The sequence below is a fragment of the Chinchilla lanigera genome, unplaced genomic scaffold (genome assembly GCF_000276665.1).
Source record: "Chinchilla lanigera isolate Chin_1 unplaced genomic scaffold, ChiLan1.0 scaffold00041, whole genome shotgun sequence".
In the NCBI taxonomy this organism is placed as follows: Eukaryota; Metazoa; Chordata; class Mammalia; order Rodentia; family Chinchillidae; genus Chinchilla; species Chinchilla lanigera.
The window spans coordinates 8,944,326-8,969,587 of record NW_004955442.1 but is presented as its reverse complement, the minus strand read 5'-3'; the positions used below and the strand labels follow the sequence as shown (position 1 = coordinate 8,969,587).

The 25,262-nt window shown below is 43.4% G+C and overlaps 1 long non-coding RNA gene across 1 annotated transcript in view; it reads left to right on the top strand.

Annotated features, from left to right (window-relative positions):
- The window catches only part of LOC102013345, an 81,240-nt gene that overhangs the window by 55,647 nt on the left and 331 nt on the right, over positions 1 to 25,262 (top strand). The gene's annotated exons all lie outside the window — the stretch shown is intronic.

The window sequence follows — 25,262 nt, the reverse complement described above, 5'->3', positions numbered from 1 at the left end:
TTTAGAATCTTTATATCTTTTTTGATTCAGTTTTGGTAATTCATACACATCTAGGAATCTGTCCATTTCTTCTATGTTTTTCATCTTATTAAAATACAGTCTCTTAAAGTAGGCATTGATGGTCTTGATTTTTGTAGGACTCGTGGTTTCACCTTTTTATTCCTAATTGTATGTGATTGGACCTTTTATTTCCTTTTTGGGTAAGGTTGACTAAGAGTTTGTCAATTTTATTTAATCTTTCAAAGAACCAACTCTTTAATTCATTGATTCTTTGTATTGTTTTCTTAACCTCAGTTGCATTAATTTCTGCTCTAATATTTATAAATTCCTCTATCATATGAGTTTTGGACTTGAGTTGATCTTTTTCTACAAGCTTGAGATTCAACAGTAGGTGATTTATTTAAGCTCATTCCCAACAGAACTTTATGTGAGAATGAAAATATTCTATAACTGCTCTCTCCAACACAGTAGCTACCAGCTACACATAACCGTGGAGCTCTTGAAATGTGACTGGTATGACTTTAGGGATAGAATTTTACATTTTCTTTAATTTTTTTTTCTCTTTGTGGCATAGGGGGTTGAACTCAGGGCCTTTTCATTGAGCTATATCCCCAGCCCTTTTAAAAACTTTTTACTTTGAGACAGAGGCTTACAAATTCACCAAGTTGTTTAAGCTGGGCTCAAACTTGCAATCCTCCTGCCTCAGTCTTTCAGACCTTTCTGGGATTACAGACCAGTGCCAGTATGCCCAGCTAATTTTCTTTCATTTTAATGAATTAAAATTTTATAGCCACATGTGACTGGTGGCTACTGTATTAGCACGGATTAAGAATATAGGAGACTTAGCTCAGAGAAACCATGCGACTTGTCTAAAATCCTACAGCCTGTAAGTGGCAGGGCTGGGGATCATCTCTCCTGAGTGCAGGAGAGAGCATGCCTTAACCCACAAACACTGCCATATGCAAACAGGGTGCAGCTAAGGGGGCCTCACTGCATAAATGTGTGAACCTGATGTGAGGAGCTTCTTGCCTAGGAGTCCCACAGAGGCTTGAGGGTTTAGCAAGGTCAAGACCATCCTCCTGGATCCTGGTGCTGCCAGACAACATGAGTGCATCGTGCCCTCATCTGTGCAGAGTGTCATCTGTTTGCAGGCCAGAGGTGGAATGCATTTGGGTGGTGTGGTGACCCATACAGCTCTGAGCAGACAGGAAATGGTCGTGTAGTCTGTGTTTGCTTCTTGGCCACAGTGATCTGGTGCCCAGGCTTCAGGTTTGCTAAAGAAGGGAGCTGGCAGGAGTGAAGGTGGCTGGTGTTAGGGACCATGTGGAGTTCTTTAGATGAAGGATCTCATCTAACACCAGGAGTAGGTGCTTTTGATGTCCTTCTGAATGCGAGAAACTGAAGCTGCCAGGGGCTGAATCACTCACCTAAGGTCACATGCATCTGTCTCATGAAGAATCAACTTCTGGTGGGACAGCCCTTGGGGGTCCATCTCTGGGGGCTGGAGAACAAGAAGACAGCAGGGCTTTGCACAACTTGCCTGCAGCAGCTGTGGGCAGGTTGGGAGAAGATGGTAGGGAGCTGAGGAGGAATATGAATGGTGGGGAGTGACACAGAGGAAAATCATTATATCACAATAATTATAATCGCACCAGTTCTCCATGTCCCCTTCCTGCCCCTTCTCTATCCCTGTGACTCCCTGACATTGAGCATAATGGCCTTCTCTGGAGCCATCTGGAATAGCAGCATTTGTCATCCTCAGAGTGATCACCAGAACAGCCTTCATTTTGGGAACCAATGGAAACCACGTTTAAGGAAATGTGTTTGCCTTCAATGCTTTGTTTCTTTAAAGAGCAATAAGGAAGCCAAGCTTTACATACTCCAGGATTCCTAATGGAGTTGTATAAGTGTGGAGAATGTGAGCTTTGGGAATCTTTGGAAAAGCGGGCGCTTTGTCACTGTCAGTTTGCCTGGCCTACTCCTGCTTGGACAGCTTGGTGGCTGCCTGGCGGTCGAGGCTTCTCTACTGGGTTGTGCCTGTGCCAGCTCATTGCCTTTAGGTCCTGCACTATTCCCCTGCAGGGGAACTCTTAAGAGACAAAGGAAACAAAGCAGACCTTTGGTGCCACTGAGCCTTCTGTCCCTGGTGCATCTGACTGTCTGGAGCTTGGATCTCTGAGATTTTGCACTGGAGGGTAGGAAGTCAAGGTCTTAAGGCCTTTTTCTTGGATTGTCTGTGTTCTAGCTGTGTGAACTTCTGCAAGTTACTAACCCTCCCTGAGACTCAGTGTTTGATCATACTAAAATGAAAAGTATAGTGTAAGGGTTGGTTCACTGAGCATTGCTGCACTGGCACCTTTGCACTTATTAAGCATGTTCTATGGGCAAGTACGTGGTCTATTTTAGAGATGCACCTTGAGACCATAATGTTAAGCAAAATAAATCAGCCATACAAGTTTAAATATCACATGGTTTCTCTTATATAAAAAACCCAAAGTATGAATAATTTACAGAGCAAAATAAAAGATAGGTATTATGAAACAGCAATAGGGTTGGTGCAAAGGATTTGAAAATATCCCATGCATATTATCTGACCATAGTGCAATGAAATTGGAAATTAATCACAGAAGGAACCACAAAAATTCCATAAACACATGGAAATTAAATAATAGCCTACTGAATAACCAGTGGGTCACAGATGAAATTAAAGAAGAAATTAAACAATGTCTACAGACAAACAAAAACATACATTCAACTTACTGGAATCTGTGGGGTGCACTGAAAATAATCCTCAGAGGGAAGTTTATAGCAGTGAACCTCATACATCAGGAAAACAGAATGAGAACACATAAATAGCCTAATGCTGCAACTCAAACTTTTAGAAAAGGAAGAGCAAGTCAAGCCCAGAGCCCAAAGAAGGGAGGAGATTATAAAGATCAAGGCAGAAATTAATACAATTGAGACTAAGAAAACCATACAAAGAATTAATGAATCAAAGAGTTAGTTCTTTGAAAGAATAAATAAGATTGATATACCCCTAGCCAACCTTATCAAAAAAGGAAAGAAAAAGGGGCTGGGGATTTAGCTCAGCAGCACAGCACCTGCCTGGCATGTGCAAGGTTGTGAGTTTGATTCCAGGTACTGGAAAAAAAGCCGAAAAAAACAAAAAAACCAAAAAACCAAAAAAGGAAAGAAAAAACTCAAATTTATGCAATAAGGAATGAAAAGGGTGAAATCACTACAGATCCTATAGAAATTCAGAAGATCACCAATACCTACTTTGAAAATCTTTACTACCATAGGATGGAAAATACAGAAGAAATGAACAGATTCCTAGATACTTATGAATTACCAAAGTTGAATCAAGAAGATATAAAAATTCTGAATAACCCAATATCAATTAATGAAATTGAAAATGTGATTAAAAACCTACCAACAAAGAAAAGCCCAGGTCCTGATGGATTCACAGCTGAGTTCTCCAAGAGATTCAGAGAAGATTTAATGCCAACATTCCTCAAACTCTTCCATGAAATTGAAAGGAAGCAAGCCTCCCTAACTCATTTCTGAAGGCAAGTGTTATATATTTTGATACTAAATATATCTATTTTGATACCAAAACCAGAGAAAGTTCCAACAAAAAAGAGAAATACAGGCCAATCTCCCTAATGAACATAGATGCAAAGATACTCAACAAAATACTAGCAAACAGAATGCAGCAAATCATTAAGAAAATTAAACACCATAACCAAGGGGGATTCATTCCAGGAATGCAGGGATGATTCAATATACACAAATCAATAAATATAACACACCATATTAACAGAGGCAAAGACAAAACCCACATATCATCTCAATAGATGCAGAGAACGCTTTTGACAAAGTCCAACACTCATTCATGATAAAAACTCTACAGAAAATAGGAATAGGTGGTCTTTACCTCAGTCTGATCAAAGCCATCAATGACAAACCAGCAGCGAGCATTATACTAAATGGACAAAAACTGAAAGCTTTCACTTTAAAATCAGGAAAAAGACAAGGATGTCTATTGTCACCACTCCTATTCAGTATAGTTCTGGAAATATTAGCCAGAGAAATTAAACAAGGGAGAGAAGCAAAAGGAATAAAGATAGGAAAGGAAGAAGTGAAAGTGTCACTATTTGCAGATGACATGATACTATACATAGAAGACAAAGACTCTTAGAAGTAATAAACAAATTCAGTAGCACAACTGGATACAAAGTCAACACTCAAAAATTAATAACATTCCTATACACAAACAACAAGCACACTGAGAGAGAAATTAAGGAAACCATACCTTTCACAGTACATCTCCAAATTAAAATATTTAGGAATCAATCTAATAAAAGAAGTGAAAAATCTATACAATGAAAACTATACTGCTCTGAAAAAAAGAGATCGAAGAGGATTTCAGAAAATGGGAAGACATTCCTTGCTCATGGATAGGAAGAACCAACATTGTGAAACTGGCCAAACCCCCCAAATTGTTGTACAGATTAAATGCAATTTCAATCAGAATACCATTAGCATACCTCATAGATTTAGAGAAAACATTCCCAAAATTCATCTGGAACCAGAAGAGACCCAGAATAGCAAAAGCAATCCTGGGCAACAAAGGCAAATCAGTTGGCATCACAACCCCTGACTTGAAATTATACTACAAAACTACTGTGCTAAAATCATCATGGTATTGGCAAAACAGCAGATCTGAGGATCAGTGGAACAGACAGGAAGATGCAGCCACATCCACAAATATACTCAGCCATCTTATGTTTGACAAAGGGGCCAAACAAGTTCACTGGAAGAAAGATAGCCTCTTTAATAAATTGTGTTGGAAAAACTGGATTGCCACATGCCGAAGACTGAAACTGGATCCATGTCTATCACCATGCACTAAACTAAAGTCAAAATGGGTCAGAGATCTAAATATTAAAACAGAAACACTAAATCTACTGGAAGAGAAAGTAGGTAAAAATCTTGAAAACATAGGTGTAAGCAGAGATTTCATGAACAAAAAATAAATTGCACGAGAAATACTTCAAAGAATCAACAACTGAGATCTCATCATATTGAAAAGTTTTTGCACATTAAAAGAAATCACCAATAGAGTAAAAAGAAAACCCACGAATTGGGAAAAAATTTTAGTCAACTGCCCCTCAGACAAAGGAGTTCTATCTAGGACATATAAAGAATTAAAAAAAATCAGGCCCCCAAATTCAAAGACCCAATCCAAAAATGGGCATCTGAGATGAATGCACACTTCTCAAATGAAGAAATACTAACGGTGAATAAATACATGAAAAAATGTTCAACATTATTAGTCATTTGAGAAATGCAAATTAAAACAACATTGAGATTCCATCTTACCCCAGAAAGAATAGCTATCATCAAGAAATCAACCAACAACAAATGCTGGAGAGGCTGTGGGGAAAAAGGATCCCTACTCCACTGCTGGTGGGAGTGTAGATTGGTGAAACCACTGTGGAAATCAGTTTGGAGATTGCTCACAAAACTAAGATTGGAATTCCCACTTAACCCAGCTATTCCCCTTCTGGGTATTTTCTCAGAAGGATTAAAAACATAATACCAGAGTGACATATGTGTGCCCATGTTTATAGCAGTGCAGTTTGTAATAGCTAAACCTTGGAAATGATCCAAATGCCCATCAACTGAGGAACAGATAAAAAAGATGTGATATTTTTATACAATGGAGTATTACTCAACTATGAAGAAAGATAAACTGGAGGCTTTTATAGGTAAATGGATGCAGCTAGAGACCATACTCATAAGTGAAATAAATCAGACTCACATGTGTAAACATCATACAGTCTCACTAGTGTAAGAACCTGAAAGAGGAAATAAAATCTAAAAGGTACAATAGATATTGTGAAAGGAAAAGAAACTGCTCAATAGGAAAGAACGTCTGGGATGAAGGAAAAGAGAAAAGAATGAAGGGAAAGTATGAATATATATATACACAAGATAGCTAAGATAATTGTACTACTAATTTCTATTGTGGTATTGAAAGGAACAGTTAATGTTTCATTGTTTGATCAATCTTATAGGCCTATATTTGTTTATGTGAGCAACCAATCTGAAGATTCCAATATGTAATACAGCAATCATTGTCAATTTCCTATCACCTTGTCAGAAATTCTGCATTACTTTTATTTTTTTATGTTGTCTTATTTATGTCTGTGTGTCTGTTAATATGTTTTGGTTCTTTTATCTTTAAAATAAAAAAATAAAGTTACTCCCCCTGCTAGACCTGCTTTTGAACCCAGCCCTGGCCCCAGAGAATGCAACATAAGACCTCTGAGATGGGTATGTTTGCTGCCTGCTACCTCCCCCAGCAGGCTGGAATTCAGTGAGGACAAGGGGTGTGCACTAGGTGCAAAGCTGGGTAGGAGGAAAGCATCGATTTGTATGTGTTGAATGCTTTGGGATTGGCAAACTATGGCTTGTGCTCTAGCTGGTTGTTTTTACAAATAAAGTTTTATTGGAACACAGACCCCTTTGTTTCCATATTGTCTAGGGCTGCTTCTGTGCTACTGTGGCAGGGCTGAGTGGCTATGACAGAGGCTGGATGGTTTGCAAAACTTAGGATATTTACCATTTGGCCCTTTGTGGGGAAATCTTGTCCATGTGGAACAGGCAGCTCAGCTCTGCCACCAGCTGGGTTGTGTGTGGGCCAGAAGGGGGAGCTGTGATCGACTGCATCCCTGATTCTTTGGTTGGCTGAAAGGATGGTCCTCTGAGCCAGGCTGGGATGTGCACGCCCTGTGACTTTTCGGTTCTGGTGTGCACAAGCCAATGCAGAGGCCATGGGAGGCTCTTGCTGCCCTCAGAGGAGCTGAGTGCAGCGCTGGGGTGCAGGGGGTGGAGTCAGGTTTTAGAGTAGGACAGATATGAATTACAAACCCACTATAGCTGTGTAATTTGCGAGACTCAGCTTCCTTCTCCCATCACTTGGCATGAAAACCTCTAATTTTATCTCTGTACTGCTGCAATTGCTGCATGGACCCCAGTGTGAGATGTATATGCGTCCCACTGAAGGATTTAAATGCAGGAAGTGCCACAGGCAGAGAACCAAAACTGCTTCCGGTGACCACATTGTTTCACTGATCATGATCTTTCTTGTTCTGTCATTGAGTAAACAGAAGCTGGGAGAAGGAAGCTGCGATGGCAAAGTTGAGATAGTTTTGGTTGTGGAAAACACAGTGGGGAAGGATCTGCTACTGGGCAGGGTTGCTGCTAAGCCTCCTGCGGTGCACAGGGTGTGCTCATGATAGACAGTGACCTGGCTCCAGATGTCAGTGGTGCAGAAGCTGAGTGTCTCAGACAGAGGGTAGAGGGATGCATCTTCCAGGGCTGTCAGTTTTGCTTGCTGACACACATCTTAAAGTATGGCATTTATATCACAACAAATGCAAATAGGTTATGGAGGAGAAAGCAACATTCACATGGTTTTTAACCAAAGCCCGATAGTCCTACACATTGCCCTGCAAAGCTGAACTGCTTTGGGCTCTGCTCAGTTGTCCCCATCCTTAGAATTTAGAGCACTGTCTTCATCCAAAATCCAAATCCTTAACACATTGTAGACAATCTTGCACATACCATACTTTCCTCTGCTCTCCAGCCTGGATTCACATCAGGAATATTCCTTCATTAGTCCACATCTTGGCAGCCAGGTATGGTGGCCTGCTTCTGTAATCCCAGCACTCTGGCCCTGGGAGGCTGAGGTATGAGGATTACAAGTTCAAACCCAGCCTGGGCAACGTTATGACTCATTGAGACCCTGTCTCAAAATAAGCAAAAAAATGTAGCAATTAAGAAAGCAAGAAATGTGTTCATTATGAGCCAGATATCAGCTAAGAATTTAACACACATTCCCTTCAGTACCCAAACTACCAGGAGTACCCCTCAACAGGCAGGCGCCTCTCTGCTTCTGAGCACAAAAGTCCTCCATGTTTCCTTTCCTAAGCAGACAAGTTCCTTTTCATCCCCTAAAACCCAGTTTAGGCAAATCCTCCTCAGTCAAGCAGTTAAGAGTGTGGACCCTCCATCCAGCTGCTTAGGTTTGCAACCTCTTCTGCTTACTTCCTGTGTGTTTCTGGGAAGGTTGCTCTCCTTCTCTGTGTATCAGTTTTCCCTTCTAAAAGATGGATGAGCACAAGATTATTTCCCTCACAGTGTTCCTGGGAGGATTGAGTGAGGGAAGAATGAACGCTTACATCACAACAGGTTCCTGGTGAGTGTTAGCAATCATGATTATGTTGAAGCTTTCTTTTACCTCTCCCTATCACCATCCTGTCTTATCTTCAGTGCTCTGGGTTTGAAAGGGCTTTGCTGGGCTTATTAGTGGATGTCTACAAATGTTTATGGACACAAAGGTGATCTAGAAGTGAGGCTCAGTAGCCAGAGTTTGTAGGATTGGCCATTAAGCTCTGAGAAACAAAAATGATCCTAAACAAACATCGATTCCCATATTTCGTTGCCACTGAGGAAATTCTGTTCAGATTTCCTGGGTAGCCTGGGATCCCGCACGGTGTCTGGGCACCCTTGGGAGTTCAGAGGCTAATAAGGGGCCATAGGAATGACAGAAGGCCATGCCAGGGTGACCTTCTGAGCTGGATGGCTCTAAAATTTCCCATCCTGGGCCAGCTAGACCTCAGAGTCCAGGTGCATTGCTTGTGCTTCTCTGGCAGCAATGACAGTGACAAGAATAATAAGTGCTTGTGTTTGCAGAGAGCTTTGTATATTCTCATTTGTCACATGTGCTTATATCTGAGCTCTGCCCTGGCTGCTTTTCTGGCCTTGGCCAGATGTATTCACCACCCAGAGCCCCACTTTCCTCACCGTAAAATGAAGGTTAATAATGCTGACCCTATGGGCTGTTGTAAAAGTCGGAGTGAGATCAGAAGCGGCATAGAGCTGTGGTGCACTGTTGGACAAGCTCTCCAAAACAAAGACCCTGATGTGCGGGGTTTCCCCATTTCCAAGGTGTCAACACTCCCACCATGGTCAATGACAATGCCATATTACTGGACACAACTTGGACACGAGACACAGACTTAGAAAGAGACTTCCATGTGTTCTGGTGAGCAGCTACAAGTGGCTGTGGCATATTCCCTTAAACCTCTCATGCTAACTTGGGTCTGTTAGTCAGTGGCCTCTTGTAATTTAGTGTTAAGGAAGAGCCCTAGGCTGTGTCTGGGAAGAGAGCAAAAGAGAGGCTTAACCAACTCTCTGTGTAGCATGGGGGGTGGGGAGAGTTGGTGTACAGTGGAGGAGCTTGTTAGCCTTGGATTTATGAAAAGATATGCAAGGTGCTTTCGGGGCCAGACATGGAGCGGACACTCAAATGGTGATGCATATTCCAGCTAGGCAGGGAATGACAGGCTCCCCGGGGTTCTTCACGCAATGACCAATGCTGAACACACATGGCAATTCATTACACCGAAAGTCTGGAAGTACTACAACAGCAGGAGGCACTGCAACACTGGGGACAGTTAGGGCTTCAGAGGCAAAAGGAGCTGGTTGTTATTCTAGTCCATCATTAGTGTATGACCTGGGGAAGCTGCTTATCCTCTCTGACTCCCGTTTTCTTCATCCTGGAAAAAGGAGACATTATGGAGAGGTGAGAATATCATGTGAATGAAAATACATCATGAGACCAATTTCTAGAGCGGTGCTTTCCTTGCTTTTTAGTCTGAAGTTGCAAACCAATTACTTGACCCACAGCCAAGGCAGCAGCATCAACCCTGAGAATCTTGAGACTGATTTCACAGCAGCAGTAAAACACATGACTTCTTGCTCCACTTAAATTTTACCTTGAGTTCTTTTCCTTTTGCAAATGGAAAGAGAATAAGATGGGGAAAAAAACAACTTAGTCAAACTCTACAGACAGGCATCCGTAAGTAGTCCAGCTGCGGAAAAGCCCTCAGTGAAAGGCAGGCTGGTTTGGCTCGTATAACATGCTGGGTTCCTCAAAAAGCCTGGATGAAGCAGGTCTGCGGAGAAACACAGTTTATCTCTGTGTTGCTATGATGTGCACAAGTACATAACATGTATTTAGATCCTGAGACATGGAGGATGAGTTTTAATTGCCAAGTTCCCTGCCTGTCTTGGAGGAGAGCTTTGGTTACTGTGTCCAAAGTGTCCCCTTTTGTTTTATTTCCTTTGTGGATCTTTGGAGTAATTGTCCCTTACAATTTCACTCCCTTCCACTTGGAAGAGGAGAGTGAGAGTGTGGGCTGGAGTTGAGGACATGGTTCCTCAATGGAATGGACTCTGGAGGGAAGCAATGGCCCAGTGTGGCAACCTGGGGCTGTGCTTGCTCTTCCTCTGTGTGTCTTTAACTACTCTGGTTACAATGAGGACTTTCTCCTTGGCTGGGTTGATTCAAGTCATATCCCTGGACCATAACATACACATAAATCAGAGGGTGAATGTCTTGTTGTAATGCAGATTTAGAGTGAGGAGTTTTGGGGGGATGCGTGAGACTTTGCATTACTATCTAATAAGTGCCTGGGGATTGCTGGTGCTGCTCGTTCCTGGGCTGGTCCCTACTTCAAGTAACCTGGTTTGAATAAACCCAAAAGCAGTTTGGAAACTGAAGGTTACTGTGCCACTGAACAGCATTTTATGTGGGAAATACAGAGGAGAAAACTTCATGAGCTGATTAGTTAGGCAATGATTACTAAGTACTTTAGAAGAACTTAGAGGAGCACCAGGTTCTGAAATAGTGACCTGGATTATAACTCACTGTCAACTCCAGGGCAATGAAGAGAGAGAGTGAGGGAGTTGGTCCAGACTGGACTGAGCTGGAATTCCGGCTCTGCTCTTTTATATGCGTGTGATCAAAAGTTGGCTCAGTCGTCTTGGCCTCAGTTTCCCCCTTTGTCACATGGGGGTGATGCCCCCAACACAGTGTGGGCTGAGAGCATTATGCAAGATGAAGAATGCAAAGTGGCTGGCCCCGTGCCTGGCACACGATGGACGCTCTTTCAACCCTGACCATGAGCACTTTCTGCATGACAGGGCCCACCCAGTGGGAGCCTGGCGCAGGGTGGGCCACCTGGCTCTCCAGCTCAGCAGAGGGCTGCAGGGCTTCAGCAGCCAAGTCCATCCTGCAGCTCACTGCCTGCCCCACGCTCCCGTCAGCCGACAGGACCAGTAATGCTGCCCAGCACCAGTAGCCTTTGAGGTGCCCCAGTCAACACACCTGGGTCTCTAAGTCACTGAAAGAGATTTAGTTTTCTCTTTCGTAAAATGCAGTTACTCCTGTTTCCATGCAAAATTATGGGGAGATCCGAGGATAATGATAAAAATCAGGGCAGCCCACTCCTTAGAGGTGTGGCAGCACTGGCACTAACCAGTGGGGTGGCTCTAACCTTCGTTTGAAGCACCTGAGTCCCCAAACTGTCAGAAGCATGTGTTCCAGTAAGGTTTCCAGTTTATTTATTTTTTTATTTTTTTTTTGGTTTTTTTCCGGTACCGGGAACCGAACTCACGACCTTGCACTTGCCAGGCAGGCGCTGTGCTGCTGAGCTAAATCCTCAGCCCCAAGGTTTCCAGTTTAAAAGTGAGGCTCAGAGAGGTTAGGTAAGGTCACTGAGGGCTCACAAATGGCAACAAACTGAGTCAGGATTTGACCCCCTCAAACCAAACTCCTGCTTACTAATTAATTTTCCCCAGAATCTAGCATGGAGGCTTCAAGCAAAGCTGGGCCAGGCCAGGGCCAGTACTACAGTGTGACGGTGGAATACATACATGCAGAGGGCATTGGCCTTTGATAACCTTCTGCCTGAGTCCTCTGGACTTCCTCTCACATGATTTCCCTTCTCACACCTTTTCATCAAATACAATGGATGTGTGATCAGAAGTACATCAACTCACCTGCCGTGGCCTTGGTTTCCCCATCTATTCAGTAGGTATGACATCACTATCCCAGGATGGGCTGCGAGGGTTAGGAAGCATGACAGATGCAAGGTGCCTGGCCCACTGCTTGAAGATGCCACCTTCACAGCCTAAGAAGATGCTCATGGATGCCAGCATCCCCTGAATCTCTTCTCTCCAGGACCCATGCTCCCAGCCACACTTCTTTTTCCTGCATATGTCTAGGACAGTCTGGGGCATAGTTAGGGCTCAACATTCAGAAGATGTCCTGTTATCTGAATCAGCATGCTGGCTGGCTTCTGCATTGTCAGAGGACCGAATTCTGGGATCCTGTCAATCTCTCTGGCAAGGAAGAGCAAAAGCCTTGAGCAGAGAGATTGTGGACAGGGCAGACAGATGATGGGAGGCCTCAGCAATCAGCTTGCTCTGCAGCCAACCCATGAAGCAGTGGCTACAGCTTCCCAATGTTAACGAGGCCAGGCTCCCCAGAGCACTGTGGTGCACTGCACCAAGTCCTGACTAATAAAGCTGTCATGGGGATGGCTTCTTCCTGCTCCCCCATTGCAGATGTCTCACCAGCATGAAGCTGACCACTACAGGCATGCATCATCCTCAGGATCCCTAGGCAGAGAATATATACTATCAGGGCCTCTGGGAGTTGGTGGGGCTGCATTAGGCTGGTTATGGAGCGGCTGAGGTGCAAGGGAAGAGAATAGTGGACTTGGAGACAGGCTCCAGATGACTTAGAACTTTCCCATCTGCAAAATGAAACCACTTTTGCAGTAAGACAGGGCCTCAGAGGGCAGAAGCTCTGCAAGTCTGGATTTGGATCTTGAAGCAGCCAAATGCAAGCTGTGCCTTTATGGGAAAGTTACTTCATGTCTCTGAAACTTTGGTTGCTTTTCTGTAAAAAGTTGGGATAACCGTGGTACCTGGACCTCACAGAGAGACTGTGCAGGTGAAAGTGAAACAGCATATGTATAGTGCTGAGACTTGCTGTTCTTCTTTATTGAGCTCCTCCTCCCAGGAGCTGTGAAGGGGCTGGGTGCAAAAGCAAAAGGCCAACAGGAGCTGAACAAGGACCACAGAGGTAGTTGGGCGAATCGGCTGGGATGACACATGGGAAGGATGCAGGCCCTGTGCTCAGCAACCTCAGGGATGCTTATCCTCACCCACTGACACCTGCAGACAAACTGATGACAACAATGAAGAGTAGTAAAAGTATTGTTCTCAGCACTTTCTGATATTAATTCAGTTAATTGCATATTTGAGGTTCATATCACTGTTACCTTCATTTTGTAGATGAGGGAACAGAGTCATGGGGAAGTTAACTCTACTTGTCTGTTGTAGTTGCTTTTCTCGTTGCTGCCTGAAATGAGCTGTTTCTCCTCTGCAATCCCCCTCTGCCATGCCCCCCTGCCTTGGAGGCAGCCAACTATGGCCTGAAACCTCTACAAACTGTGAGCTGAAATAAACCTTTCCTCCTTTAACTTTGGGTGTCCAGTATTCTGTTTCAGCAATGAGAAAAGTAACTAAGACAAGAGGAGTCTGGGACAAGAGTATATGTTACCCATCATGCTCCTAGTGACCTGCCTCTCCCAAAAACCCTGTTCAGCTGCGACCCGATCTGTAGATAAATCCACTAGTGGGTATGAAATCTCCAAGATCTAACCACTGTCCCAAAGCTCCCACTTCTGAACACATGAGACTGTGGGGAGACATTCTAGATCTAAACCAGGACATATCTTAGAGTTTGGACCGGAAGGTGCATCACCCCACCCTCCTTGCTTTTAAGTGCACAGACTATGGCTGTAAAAAACAAATCCTCAGAGTCAGGTAGACGACAGAATGGAGCTCAGGCTTCCACACAGCATTCACTGGGGTTAATCCAGTCAAGAGCTTTAGAAAGAAGGAGCGTTGAGATTTGGCTTTTTAAAAAATGAACATCAATCACTTCATTGATTTTTTCTTTTCATTTTTTTTTTTCTCTTTGTGTTTGGGATCTCTGGACTATGCTTGCTGCAGGCTTTTCCCACAATAAAAATTATGTAAATTAAAATGCTAATTTAAATGGAAAAGGAGGCCTTGGTGTAGGGAGTGTAGAGGCCTCTGAATGAACCTAGAAATGGTGTAGTGTGGACTTTGGGGTCCTCTAGTTTGTAAAAGAGAGATGGGTTCTGCTGAGAATAGATGCTGGAGGGCCCCTTTTCCCCTTTATGTGCATTCATGCCCTCATTTTCACTTGCTTTACAGTTCTGGAAGGTGCCATGGCTCCAGTGAAAGAAGCTACTTCCGGGCCTGGGGATTTAGCTCAGCGGCAAAGCGCCTGCCTGGCAAGCGCAAGGTCGTGAGTTCGGTTCCCGGTACCAGAGAAAAACCAAAAAAAAAAAAAAAAAACAACAAAAAAAAACAAAAACAGAAAGAAGCTACTTCCATGTCAGGTTAGACTCATTTTTTTCCCGCTGAGTGTGAAACCTTGGCTATGGCTGTTAACTCTACTGGCCTCATTTCTTTATTTGTTAAGTCAAGATCACAATGCCCGACATGCAGGGGTTTCAGAAGGATTAAATGAGGATTTAAAACATCTGTATCCCTGAATAGTTGGTAACTTATTAATAATATTATTCTTATTCTTTTGGAGGAGAAATATCTCTGTAACAGAATACCATAGGCTGGGTGACTCACAAACATATATGTTTGAGAAATATATTCCTCACAGTTCTGGAGTCTGGAACTCCAAGATCCGAGCAGATTTGGTGTTTGGTGAGGGCCTGCTTCTTGGCTCAGAGATGGCACCTTCCCTCACATGGTGGGAGGAAAAGGGATCTTTCTGGGTTCTCTTTTATAAGGACACTCACCCCATTTATGAAGGCTTCGTTGTTGTGACCTCCTCACCTCTCCCTCCAAATACCCTCACACTGGGGTTTAGGCTTCAACATAGGACTTTTTGGGGTGTCATAACACAGACATTTCGCCCATTGCAGGGAGCATGTTGGTCTATAAAGTACATGATATCTGGAGAGCAGGGCTTTCTATCAGGGAGTGTTTTTGGTTAGTCATCAGTCATCTCTCAAATTATGTTACCTCTCTCTTCTGGGCCTCCAAACAACCTGGTGGGACTTCAGTCCTTGTGCTGTCTGGACAGGATTCACTTTATCAGTGAGCCAGTCTGGAATGACATTATGCAGACCCTCTGCTCACGCGAACCACACTTTTCTGTGCCTGCTTTGTAGCTGGGAAGTGAGCCTTTGCCATCTGCTGTTCTAAAAGTGAGGGTTCCTCTAGCTCTTGGCTTATAGATGATGAGTGGTCCTCTCTGTAGCTGTTGCATCAATTTTCTGCTTATTTCTCTTTTTGCTTAGTGATTGTGAATTTGCACAGAAGCCCGATATCTAATATGTGGCCGGGAGAATTGGCTTTAGAACTGGCTTTGCTTTCGCAGCCCCACCTGCCTAGCCTTGGTTAATACATAACCTTTCAGAATCCATTTTCTTTTTGATAAAATGGGGCACAGGAGCTTCACTTTCCCGATAGCAGTGTCAGAAAGAATAAATGAAATGCATGTCAGACAAATGAGCAGCTTAGGGCCTACATGTTAGCTGTTACTATGTCTTCTTTAAAAGAGAAATCGTAGTTTTATTACTTTGCCTATCTTCACAGTCTTCTGAGATGGAATCCAGAGAACTCACTAACAGGGTAGTCAAAGTAAAATGCACTCTTTCCCATTTTCCTTGGGGAAAACAGGCAAGCAGGATCTCACTCTGCCTTCATCCATGTTCATTCAAGAAGACTCAAGAGGACTGACTTCTTCAGATGTCATGAATGCGAAAACCAACAAAGGATGGATGTTAGCCTCCTTGGTCTGGTGTTGGAGACCTTCCTCGATTTGGACTTTACGTGCCTATTGACCTCCTTTTCCTCTGGTTCTACTCATGGGCATGCAGGGCGACTACGGTGTACAGCGTCACACTTTGGCACCCTATGCTGTGCCCACTCTCTGGAAATTCTTCCCCATCTTTGCCTTCATAAATCCAAAAAGATTCATCTTGGCCTCCTCTGTGTCTTCTCTGGCCTTTCCACACATAGGGGACATATATTACTTTGGCCTGGTTAAAGAGTCATCTCTCTTCTTTTGATAACACTCCTGTCCCATGGGATAAGAATTGGGTGGGCCTCAGCTGCAGTCTACTGGGGTTGGCAAAAATCAGAACCTTCCACTCTTTTAGCAGCAAAAGAGAAGGGTGGAAAGAGAAAGAAGTGTCCTCTTCAGTGGAGTCAATCTTTAAGAAGCCTTCCTGGAAGTCCTTTTCCCCTTTCCTGCCCCATATCTGTTTATATCTCATTGACCAGAATGTGGTCACATGGCCACACCAGGCAAAGGAGTCTGGGAAATGTTCTTTTTTATTTACTAATTTATTTTTTGCAGAATATAATCCAAAGCCTCATATATAGAAGGCAAATACTCTACCACTGAGTCCCCCACCAAGTCCTTTAATAAATTTTAATTTGAGGGGGTCTTATTAAACTGCCCAGATTGGCCTTAAACTTGCTATATGCCTGCCTCAGCCTCCCGAGTAGCTGAGAATATAGGAATGTGCCCCCACTCCCAGCTGGCAAATGTAGTCTTTTAGTTGAGTGCTAAATGCAAGTTCCCATGTTAAACAGATATGAGGATTTCAAATAGGTGCTAGTGTCTTTGTCACTCTCCCTACAAATTTACCCTTTACTCATAGATCCAAGGGGTGGCCAAAGTTAGGAGAGAGATTAAACTAACTTGGGAGAAAAACATTAAACTGACTACTGATACCCAACTTTCTTTACTCGGTCTTCTTTGGAAATCAGAAATTAGTATCCTGGAGAAAGCCCTCTACGGAGGATGCCTTGGCCAGGCTTCTTGTCTTTGCTCTGTCCTGCATTTCTTTAAGTACCTGTGAGAGCAGGAGGATGCATGGTGACCTCTCATCCCTCTGTGGGTCTTGTGGAACCCCCCTTCCCATACTGAGCCCAAACTATACATGTTTCACTTGTCACTAAGCTTCTTACCACTGCCTTTGGCTCTGCTTATAAATGTTTAAAAATACTCACTTGACACACAGTGGGATTATAGACTCTCTCATTTCTGAAATGAAAAGCAGCTCATACATTATTCAAGGAAAATATTGTATTATTGAACAAAGGATGGATACATTTATCCTTTATTATGCATCCCAATCGTTGATGCCTTATTAGTCCATGTATTCAGTGAGGATTTTACTGAGGGGATTTGTAAACAAAGTCAGAGATCAAACACTAATGTGCTTAGATGGCAAGATTAAAAGATTATTACAAAGTCATCAAATTCCATGCCCTGGAGGTCATCTGGTCTACCCAGTTCTTGGGTTTGTCCTACTTGTTCCTATAACATAGAAGTTCAACTTTGACTTGTACTTTTCCAGTGATGGGAAACTTAATACTACTAATTCCATATTTGTGGAGCTCCAGTGTGAAGATGTTCATTTCAGTTCATATCATATCTTTCCTGGTGGCTTCTACCCACTGGACTTAATTTCTGCATGGATTAATTTTGTTTCCTTTTCTATATGATGGTCTTTTAGTAATATGAAGATGGCATTTAGAGTTGGAATCACTTATGGTCTGTTTGTTTATTTATTTATTTATACTGGGACTTGAACTCAGGTGCACTGAGCTATATCCCTGGCCCTTAGGGTTTCTTTATTTGAAAGGCTGAATGTCTTGTGATTCTTTAGCCCCTACCCATAGCAGAAAGGGAGAGCTAGCTGGATCTAATAAACACTTATCAAAGATTCCACCCTGTATGTTCCAGGCACTGTGGTAGCTTGTTCATGGCTATACCACTTTGTAATTCAGCAGAGAATTTGAATCCAGTTAGCAGAGTTCAAGGTTCATGTGCATCCACACATCTCCATCCCTGTCTCCCAGCAGCACTTTCTCTCTCCTCCTCAGCCTCCTGGATTTTCTGTCCTTCCAATACGCCAACATCCTTCCTGCCTAGGGCCTTGACTCATGCCATGCTCCCTGCCTAGGATGCTTTTCCAAGATCTTCGTATCTGCTTCTGCTTCTCACCATGCATTCTCCACTCACACGGCATCTAACCAAAGAAGCCTTCTCATACTTCTATCTGAATATGATCTCAATCCCACTTCTACTCCACTATTCTCTGTCTTGTTCTTTAGGGCTGCTATGTAACAAGATCCTTTACACTGCCTGGTTTATAAATAACAGTTGGTTGGTGGGGGGAGGTTAAGAGCAGAATATATTTATTGAGGGAAAGAAAGCTTCTGTTAGAGAGAGGGATAGAAGAGAGGCCCGGGTGGGTTGCCTCCAGGAGTTATTTCTTACAGTTCTGGAAGCTGGGAAATCTAAGCTCAAGGGGCCAGCAGATTCAGCGCCTGCTTCCTGGTTCACAGATGGCCTTGTGTCCCTATCTATGGAAGAGGTGATGGCGCTCTCTAGGGTCTCTTTTATATGAGTGCTTTACCTGCATGATCTAGTCACCTTCCAAAGGCTCCACCTGTTAATATCATCACACTGAGATTATGTTTTCAACATGAATTTGGTGGTAAGGGGACAGCATACTTTCTCTATCACATTGCCTGGATTTAATTCTCTCTTGCATCGCCCTACTAAATCAAATAAACTCATAAACACTAATGGAGTACCTACTATATGCTGTATTGTTCTAGGACCAGGCTTATGTTGGTGAACAAAACAATGATCTCAACTTAATGAAGTTTACATTCTTATGGGAAAGACAGAAAATTTACAACTCACACATAAATAAATTATTTGTAGGTTAGAAGAATAATGGAACCATGGAAAAGAAAAGCAGGGCAAGATCAGAGGATTGTGAGAGCGTTGAGGTGGGACAGGGTTACGTATTAAATAGGGTTGCAGGGGCACAGGCCTCCTTAAGAGATGAGATATGAGCACTCTGGGAAGCTGAGGCAGGGAGGATGGTGAGTTCAAACCCTGGCCAGGTAACTTAATGACGGAGTGACATTTTGTCTCAAAAAATTTTGAACAAGGTTGTCAGCATAGCTCAGTGTGAGGACCCTGGGTTCAGTCTCTAGTACTGAAGACAGAAAGAGAGAGAGAGAGAGGGAGAGAGAGAGAAAAGATCTGAATAAGGATAATTTCTATGAAATAATAGTCCATAAAACAGTCTTTTAATGTTTGTTTGCATACTGAATGTTTTTCCCCTCTCCCTCTGGAACATAAGCTCTGTAAGGGCGGGGGCCCTGTCTGCTCTGTTTTGCATCTGTGCTCAGTGACTGATATCTGGAGACCCGCGATGGGACTTTGGTTGAATGACTGTTCGATGTCCACAGGACAAGCCAAAAGCTGTGGCTGAAGTCTTTGTCTTAGGTGTGCTGTAAAATCCACACCATCGCTACCTGCGTGCCTCACTGCCCTGTGGATGCTCTTTCTCAGGCTGGCGTCTGGCTCTCTCTCCCCTAGAATGGCAAGAAGGGTTGAGCTCACAGCCATTTCCAGCTGGTACATTCCAGGCAGAGCAAGTGCTATCATTCCCTTTCTGCATGTGGAGAAAGTGAGGCTCAGGGAGGTTAAAGGTTATGCAGCATTCATGACCAAGCATGGACTTGGACCAGAGTCCTTGTCATCACCAAGAGGGGCTGGAGGCACCAGCATGCTCCACCTCTTGATAGTTATCCTGCAGCATCCTCAGACCAGAGCTTTCCTGAGCAGCCCAGATAATGAGCCCTTCCCAGGGGACTCCTAGGAGCACCGACTCTGCCTCTGCCTCCTCTGACTTGACTCAGAGGATGGAGATGGAATTTTCCCAAGGTGCTGCTTCACCGCTTTCTCTGTACCCAGCCAGTTAAGGCAAATCTGGCTCTGCCTGATGGGTCCTCTTAAACAGAACTAAATAAATAAGCAGGGAGCTTTGAATAATTGGCTTTTGCTTCTCAAAGCCAATTGTTATCAGAATGAATCCTTTATTTTGCCTTTTTCATTATATTTAACTAAACTTGTCTTTTAAGGCTCTGGAAAGAGATTCACTCTTTGACTTCTGGCTGTTTTCAGGGTGACCAGTACTCTGTTACCCTTCTACAGTTTCGGACTTACAAAGTGCTTTTACAGAAATGATATCATTTTAGTCCAGGAATTAAAGCCATGCTGCATGTATACCGTGTGCTTCTGAAAACTTAGGCTACTACGGAGGTGTTCATTCTTAGGTAAGAGAAACCTTAACTACAAAGGACCTAAAAATAAAGGGAACTGATGCTTACACAACTGATACGGTCAGAGGAAGCACCCAGCTTCAAGTACAGTATGATCATTCTTTTGGGTTTCATGTCCCCGCAATCCTCTGAGGTTACTCTTCTTATTTTGCATATCAGATCCATTCTCAAGCTAGCTTCTTCCACAACTGGGATACAGTTACAACAAGTGATGCTTTCTGCTTTCTCTCTCATGTCCAGGGGAAGAAAAAGCACTTTTCCTTCCACATTCCGAGCACGAGTCTGAGAATCACCTTGGTTTTTATGTTCTTCCCATGCCCCCTCCCACACTGGTGAGAGTAGCCAGAGGACTAGAAGCTGCTGCTGCTGCAGCTTCCGCTTGCTGCGGCGCTAGGGGTCAGTTTTCCACAAAGCATATTGTGCCGTTAGGGAGAAGGCAGAGGGTACAGATGCTGGGTGGACAGCCAGCCTGTATTTGCTACAGATTCACTTTAAGGTGGGAAAAACCGACGATGGAACAATGTACTAAAGGGCATTTGGCTTTTGGTAATGGAGCAGAGAATAGACTCAACATCTTTGTATTCAGAGCTCTTTCCAAACATCGAATTCTCCCTGCCCTTTGCTAATGCTGAGGCTGGCACCTCTCAGCAGAGTAAGTCAGTGTGGGTGAGAAAAGGTCCCCTTCGCATCTTGCTGATACCAAAAATTTCATGTAATTATTTTCTTTTGGGTTACGGTATTGCTCATTCATTCAAAAACACATATTCATTGAACTGGGAACATTGGCTGGCTCGGCCCATCTGGAACCTGCCTCTTAATCAAGAGTCTTTCAGACGTAAGGAACAGAAACCTACTCAAGCTAGTTTGGGCAAAAATGGGAGGGGGACTTCTTCTAAAGAAACAAGATTCTCTAGCCCCATCTGACTCTTCCACAAATTATAGCATCATCTCACATGACCTCATGTTTAATAACAGCCCCCACTTTGCTTACTGAACATCCTGATTGACACCTGAGGCTTGGTAGCCTGGTAGCTCACTCTTGTCATCTTAGGTGAATGCTCTGCTGCTGCCATCATATCTGGGCCTGGGCAACTTCAGAGAAAATCTAGCCCTATTTCCATGCATTCTTAGCCAGCTCATTTAGGTTTAATTAGATGAATGTGTTTAAGAATGTGTTTATGAAGAGTTTCTCACATAAAAAGACATGGGATGAATAGGAAAGCTAGGAGGAAACACTGCTCATTCGCAGCTTATCATTCAGTGAAGAAACCTCAGAAGAGTGTCCAAGCTGTACTGGGCTTGCATTCTGATTCTAGTCCCACAGTGCAAGCAGAGGCTCCTCCAGGATTATAGCATGTGTGTCGGTTTCATAAAGTTCCCTCTACTCAGTTCCATGTAAGAACTGGGACCATGGGAATATCCCTCAATCCTTTGTGTTTTCATACACTATCAAGAGAGGGAGAGATGACGTCTTCTTCCTGTCTTCACAAAGATGCTGGATGCCTCTCATCACCTGAATCAGATCATTTTGTATGATCTTCTCCACTTATGGGCTTCATACTTTCTTCCTCTTTCTAGAGGGAGAGGAGATTGACATCTAGATAACCTCATTTGTGAGCAGATATTTCCTCCCAAGAATTAGTGAAGTCCTCCTTTGTGTCCTTAATGATTCCGTAGAGCTCCTTGCTAAAACTATGCAATATAGCAGACAGCTGGGGGCTTGCTGGAAATGTAGACTGCTAAGCTCACCGAAGATCCTGGGTCAGAATCTGTATTTCCGTAATCATTCTCTAGGTCAGGCACATGCACACGGAAGCCTGAGAAACACGTCTGTATCCCGTGTAGTCTTTAGTGCACTTTCTGGATTGCTTATCTTTGTCTGGGAGGAGGACAAAGGCAATGTCTGTTCACCTGTATGTCTGTCTCCTCTGAAATGTCTGGTGTCTAGTGGGTATTCAATAGCTATTCTGTGGATGGATGGGTGAGTGGGTGGATGGATGGATGGATAGAAAAAGCCAGTTTCTGTGGCTCATCAGGGAGGTTATAATCCTAGTGGAACAACCCTGGGCTAGAAAGAAAGAGAAAGATCACTGAGAAGTCCTGTTGCAGTGTAATTTGTGAGGCAGTTTACCTATGGCATGCAATTTGCTCCAATTAGACTTTACCAGGTAGGTGTTGATGCTATTATTCTCCAGATGAGCAAGTAGAGAATTGTGTTTCAAACCCTGCATAGTTCTTTTTCTTTCCTACTGCAGTACCACTCTGTATTTGTGTGAGCTGCGTCTGCCACCTAGCCTGGACCACTGTACGCTGAGTCTGTGCTGGAGGATCTGGTGTATGCTTATCACCTCGCACTCACTAATCTTGCCAACATCTCCTGTCTACAGAGGAGCCTGTGACCCTGCCTGAGGGGCGCTTGGTCTTAGGAACAGGCTTGTCCTGTACATGAGACAGGCTGTAAGTGCTGAGGAGTAGATACCTTCAGAAGCAGCCCTCAACCAACAGTGAACAGGAGCTGGAGAACGAATGCCCTCCGAATGGAATGTAACTGGGGAGGGAAGAACTATATGGTCTCCCAGAGTTGCTCTTGGGATGAAGCCCAGTAGCTCACAGTGGTGACCTGCTAAAAATACACACTGTATTGTCTTCCTACCCTTCCCTGTCTCCTTCCTTAATCCCTTTCTGCTGCTTCCTGAGATCTCAGAAACACATTGTTTACCTTCAAATCCTTCTGGTAGGGGCTCCTTCTAGGAAACCAAATCTGAGACAGCACCTGTTAAATAAAAGCAACTGTAGCTAACATGTTCTGACTGCCTGACATTGTGATAAACATCTCTGTACATTATCTCCTTTAATCTTTACAACATCCAGAGAGGTAAGCACTGATAGGATCTCTAGTTGAGGAAAACAAGACTCAGACAGGTGAAGGGCTGGGCTAAAGTTGCCCCAGCTTGTCGGTGGTAGAGTCAAGGTTTGGACATACTTCTGTTTGCTGTTAAAGCTCATTTTACCCCCTAAAATATAAGGATTATCACCTGGGGTCACAGATATGAAGATTTATTGAAAAAACTACAAGTACTATAATTCTAGAATGGGGTAACTTTGCCAAAACTTTTCTTTCCATTTAAGGGAGTTGGGACAAGTCAGTCAGGGTTGCCGGGGATCTGATAAGATAGTTGGAGAGTGCTCCTGTTAGGATTCAAAAGGACCAGAGAAAAATGAGAAAATTCCTGGTGTAGGGACAAGGCAATTTCTTGTCAGTGGAAAAGGGTGAGGCTAGATAGGTGTTAGGCTAGGTGGGAAAATGTGTCTAGGTCTCTCTGTAGACAGTCCTGTGTGCAGAGTACCTCAGGATTGAGACAAAAGTAAAGATAGGATAGATAAATGTGGAGGAATGAGGGATTATAAGTCATCACAGTAGTCAGAGGTGACATTTGGCACCCACACAAACACATTCTGGATGGCAGCATGGCAGACAGCTCTTATCTTATATCTTCTTTCTCTGACTGACAGTGGTTTCCTAGAATCCCATGTAGATGGCAAATCTGAGGCTGTTTCCATCTCAGAGCCAAAAAGAGTGATGATTGATTAGTGATGCTTGCCTGGGGACAAAGGAATGATTGACTAATGATGTCTGCCTGGGGCACAGGAGTGGACAGTGTTGGTGAGCATGCTGCTTGGAGGAGCAGACTGAATTTTAAATATGAGTCAGAAGAATCCTATTAGGATTGAAGCAGCATTTATAAATCCAAGTAGGCGTACATTTTTGAAAGGGATAGTTTTTCCCCTTGGAGAGGGTTTATCTTTAATTTGAACATATGTGGCAAACCTAAGCAATATGCAAATGACAGCTTCATTATAACTCTCTAGGGGCAAGGAAGGGAGAACTTAGCCTACAATATGCTGAGTTTAAAGCATGTGTGCATGTGCACACACAACACATGCAGAAGGGCACTGGGGGCACGGGTTGAGTGGCGCTTAAGCTTGGTCATGGTGCCCTCTGTGTTGGGTGGGTTTTCATGATTTCCACCTGCAGGAGCTCTGGCATCTTGGTCGCATTGAAGGAGGAATGAAAAGTTCTGAGGTTGGAGTTTCATCATCCTAACTTTCTGCAGATGGAGAAGGAGCCAGGAAGGCCCCTCCTACCAGGTCACCATGAAGGGGTGTATCTGCCTATGAGGAGGGCCGAACACACATTATAAATAATGTACTCATTTCTGCCCTTGAGTTTGGAGCTCACGTTGATTTTGTTGCATCACAGAACTTGCTGATGCTCAGTGCAGAGCTGTGTGGCTGGAGGACTCTGACTCACACTTTTAGTTCAACCTATCATTTGGACCCTTGATTTCCAAATGCCTGTAAGAATTCTCTTCATCTCATGAGTTGTTGCAGCCTCTTCAGATTTTCAAAGAAAACTCAGCTCCAATTTGCTTTAACTAGCAATGTGCCTAGAACATTTAGGTGAGGTCACATGGAAGGGACTTGTCATGAAATCACATAGGGACAAATTCTGTACATATGAAGTTAATCATTGTCAAATTTACATGGTTTAATAGTTTAGTCCACACTGAGATTTCATAGTGAGAAGTGGTTTATCAGTTGATTAATAAGGGAGAGAGAGAGACATCATACTTAGTATGAAAGCTCAGATGGAATACTATAGAACAAGGGTGGAAAGTGGATTGCCTTGAACTGATAGTGGATGTCTATAACTTAACTAAATAAAGATGATTGAGACTGAGGAAATGATTGGTGAGAGCACATGCAATGATTGATTAGCAATGTCTGCAATGAGCAAAGGGAAAGATGCATATATGTGCCATATGTTCTCTAGAAGGAAGGCATCTAGAAAAACAGGTCATGTAGAACAGACTCCATCTGTCCTGCAAGTGAGAAAGAATTGGATGAGGGCCATCCTAACTGGCCATTACAGGATGAAAATTTTTGATTTAGACACAGGAAGATTCCAGAAAAAGCTAGTTTCTCCATCCACTACTGTTTCACAGGAGTATGAGCCAAAAATCATTGTTTAAGAGCTAATGCAAGTGAGGTTTTCAGGTAAAGGAGTGATAGAGAGAGAGAGAGAGAGAGAGAGAGAGAGAGAGAGAGAGAGAGAG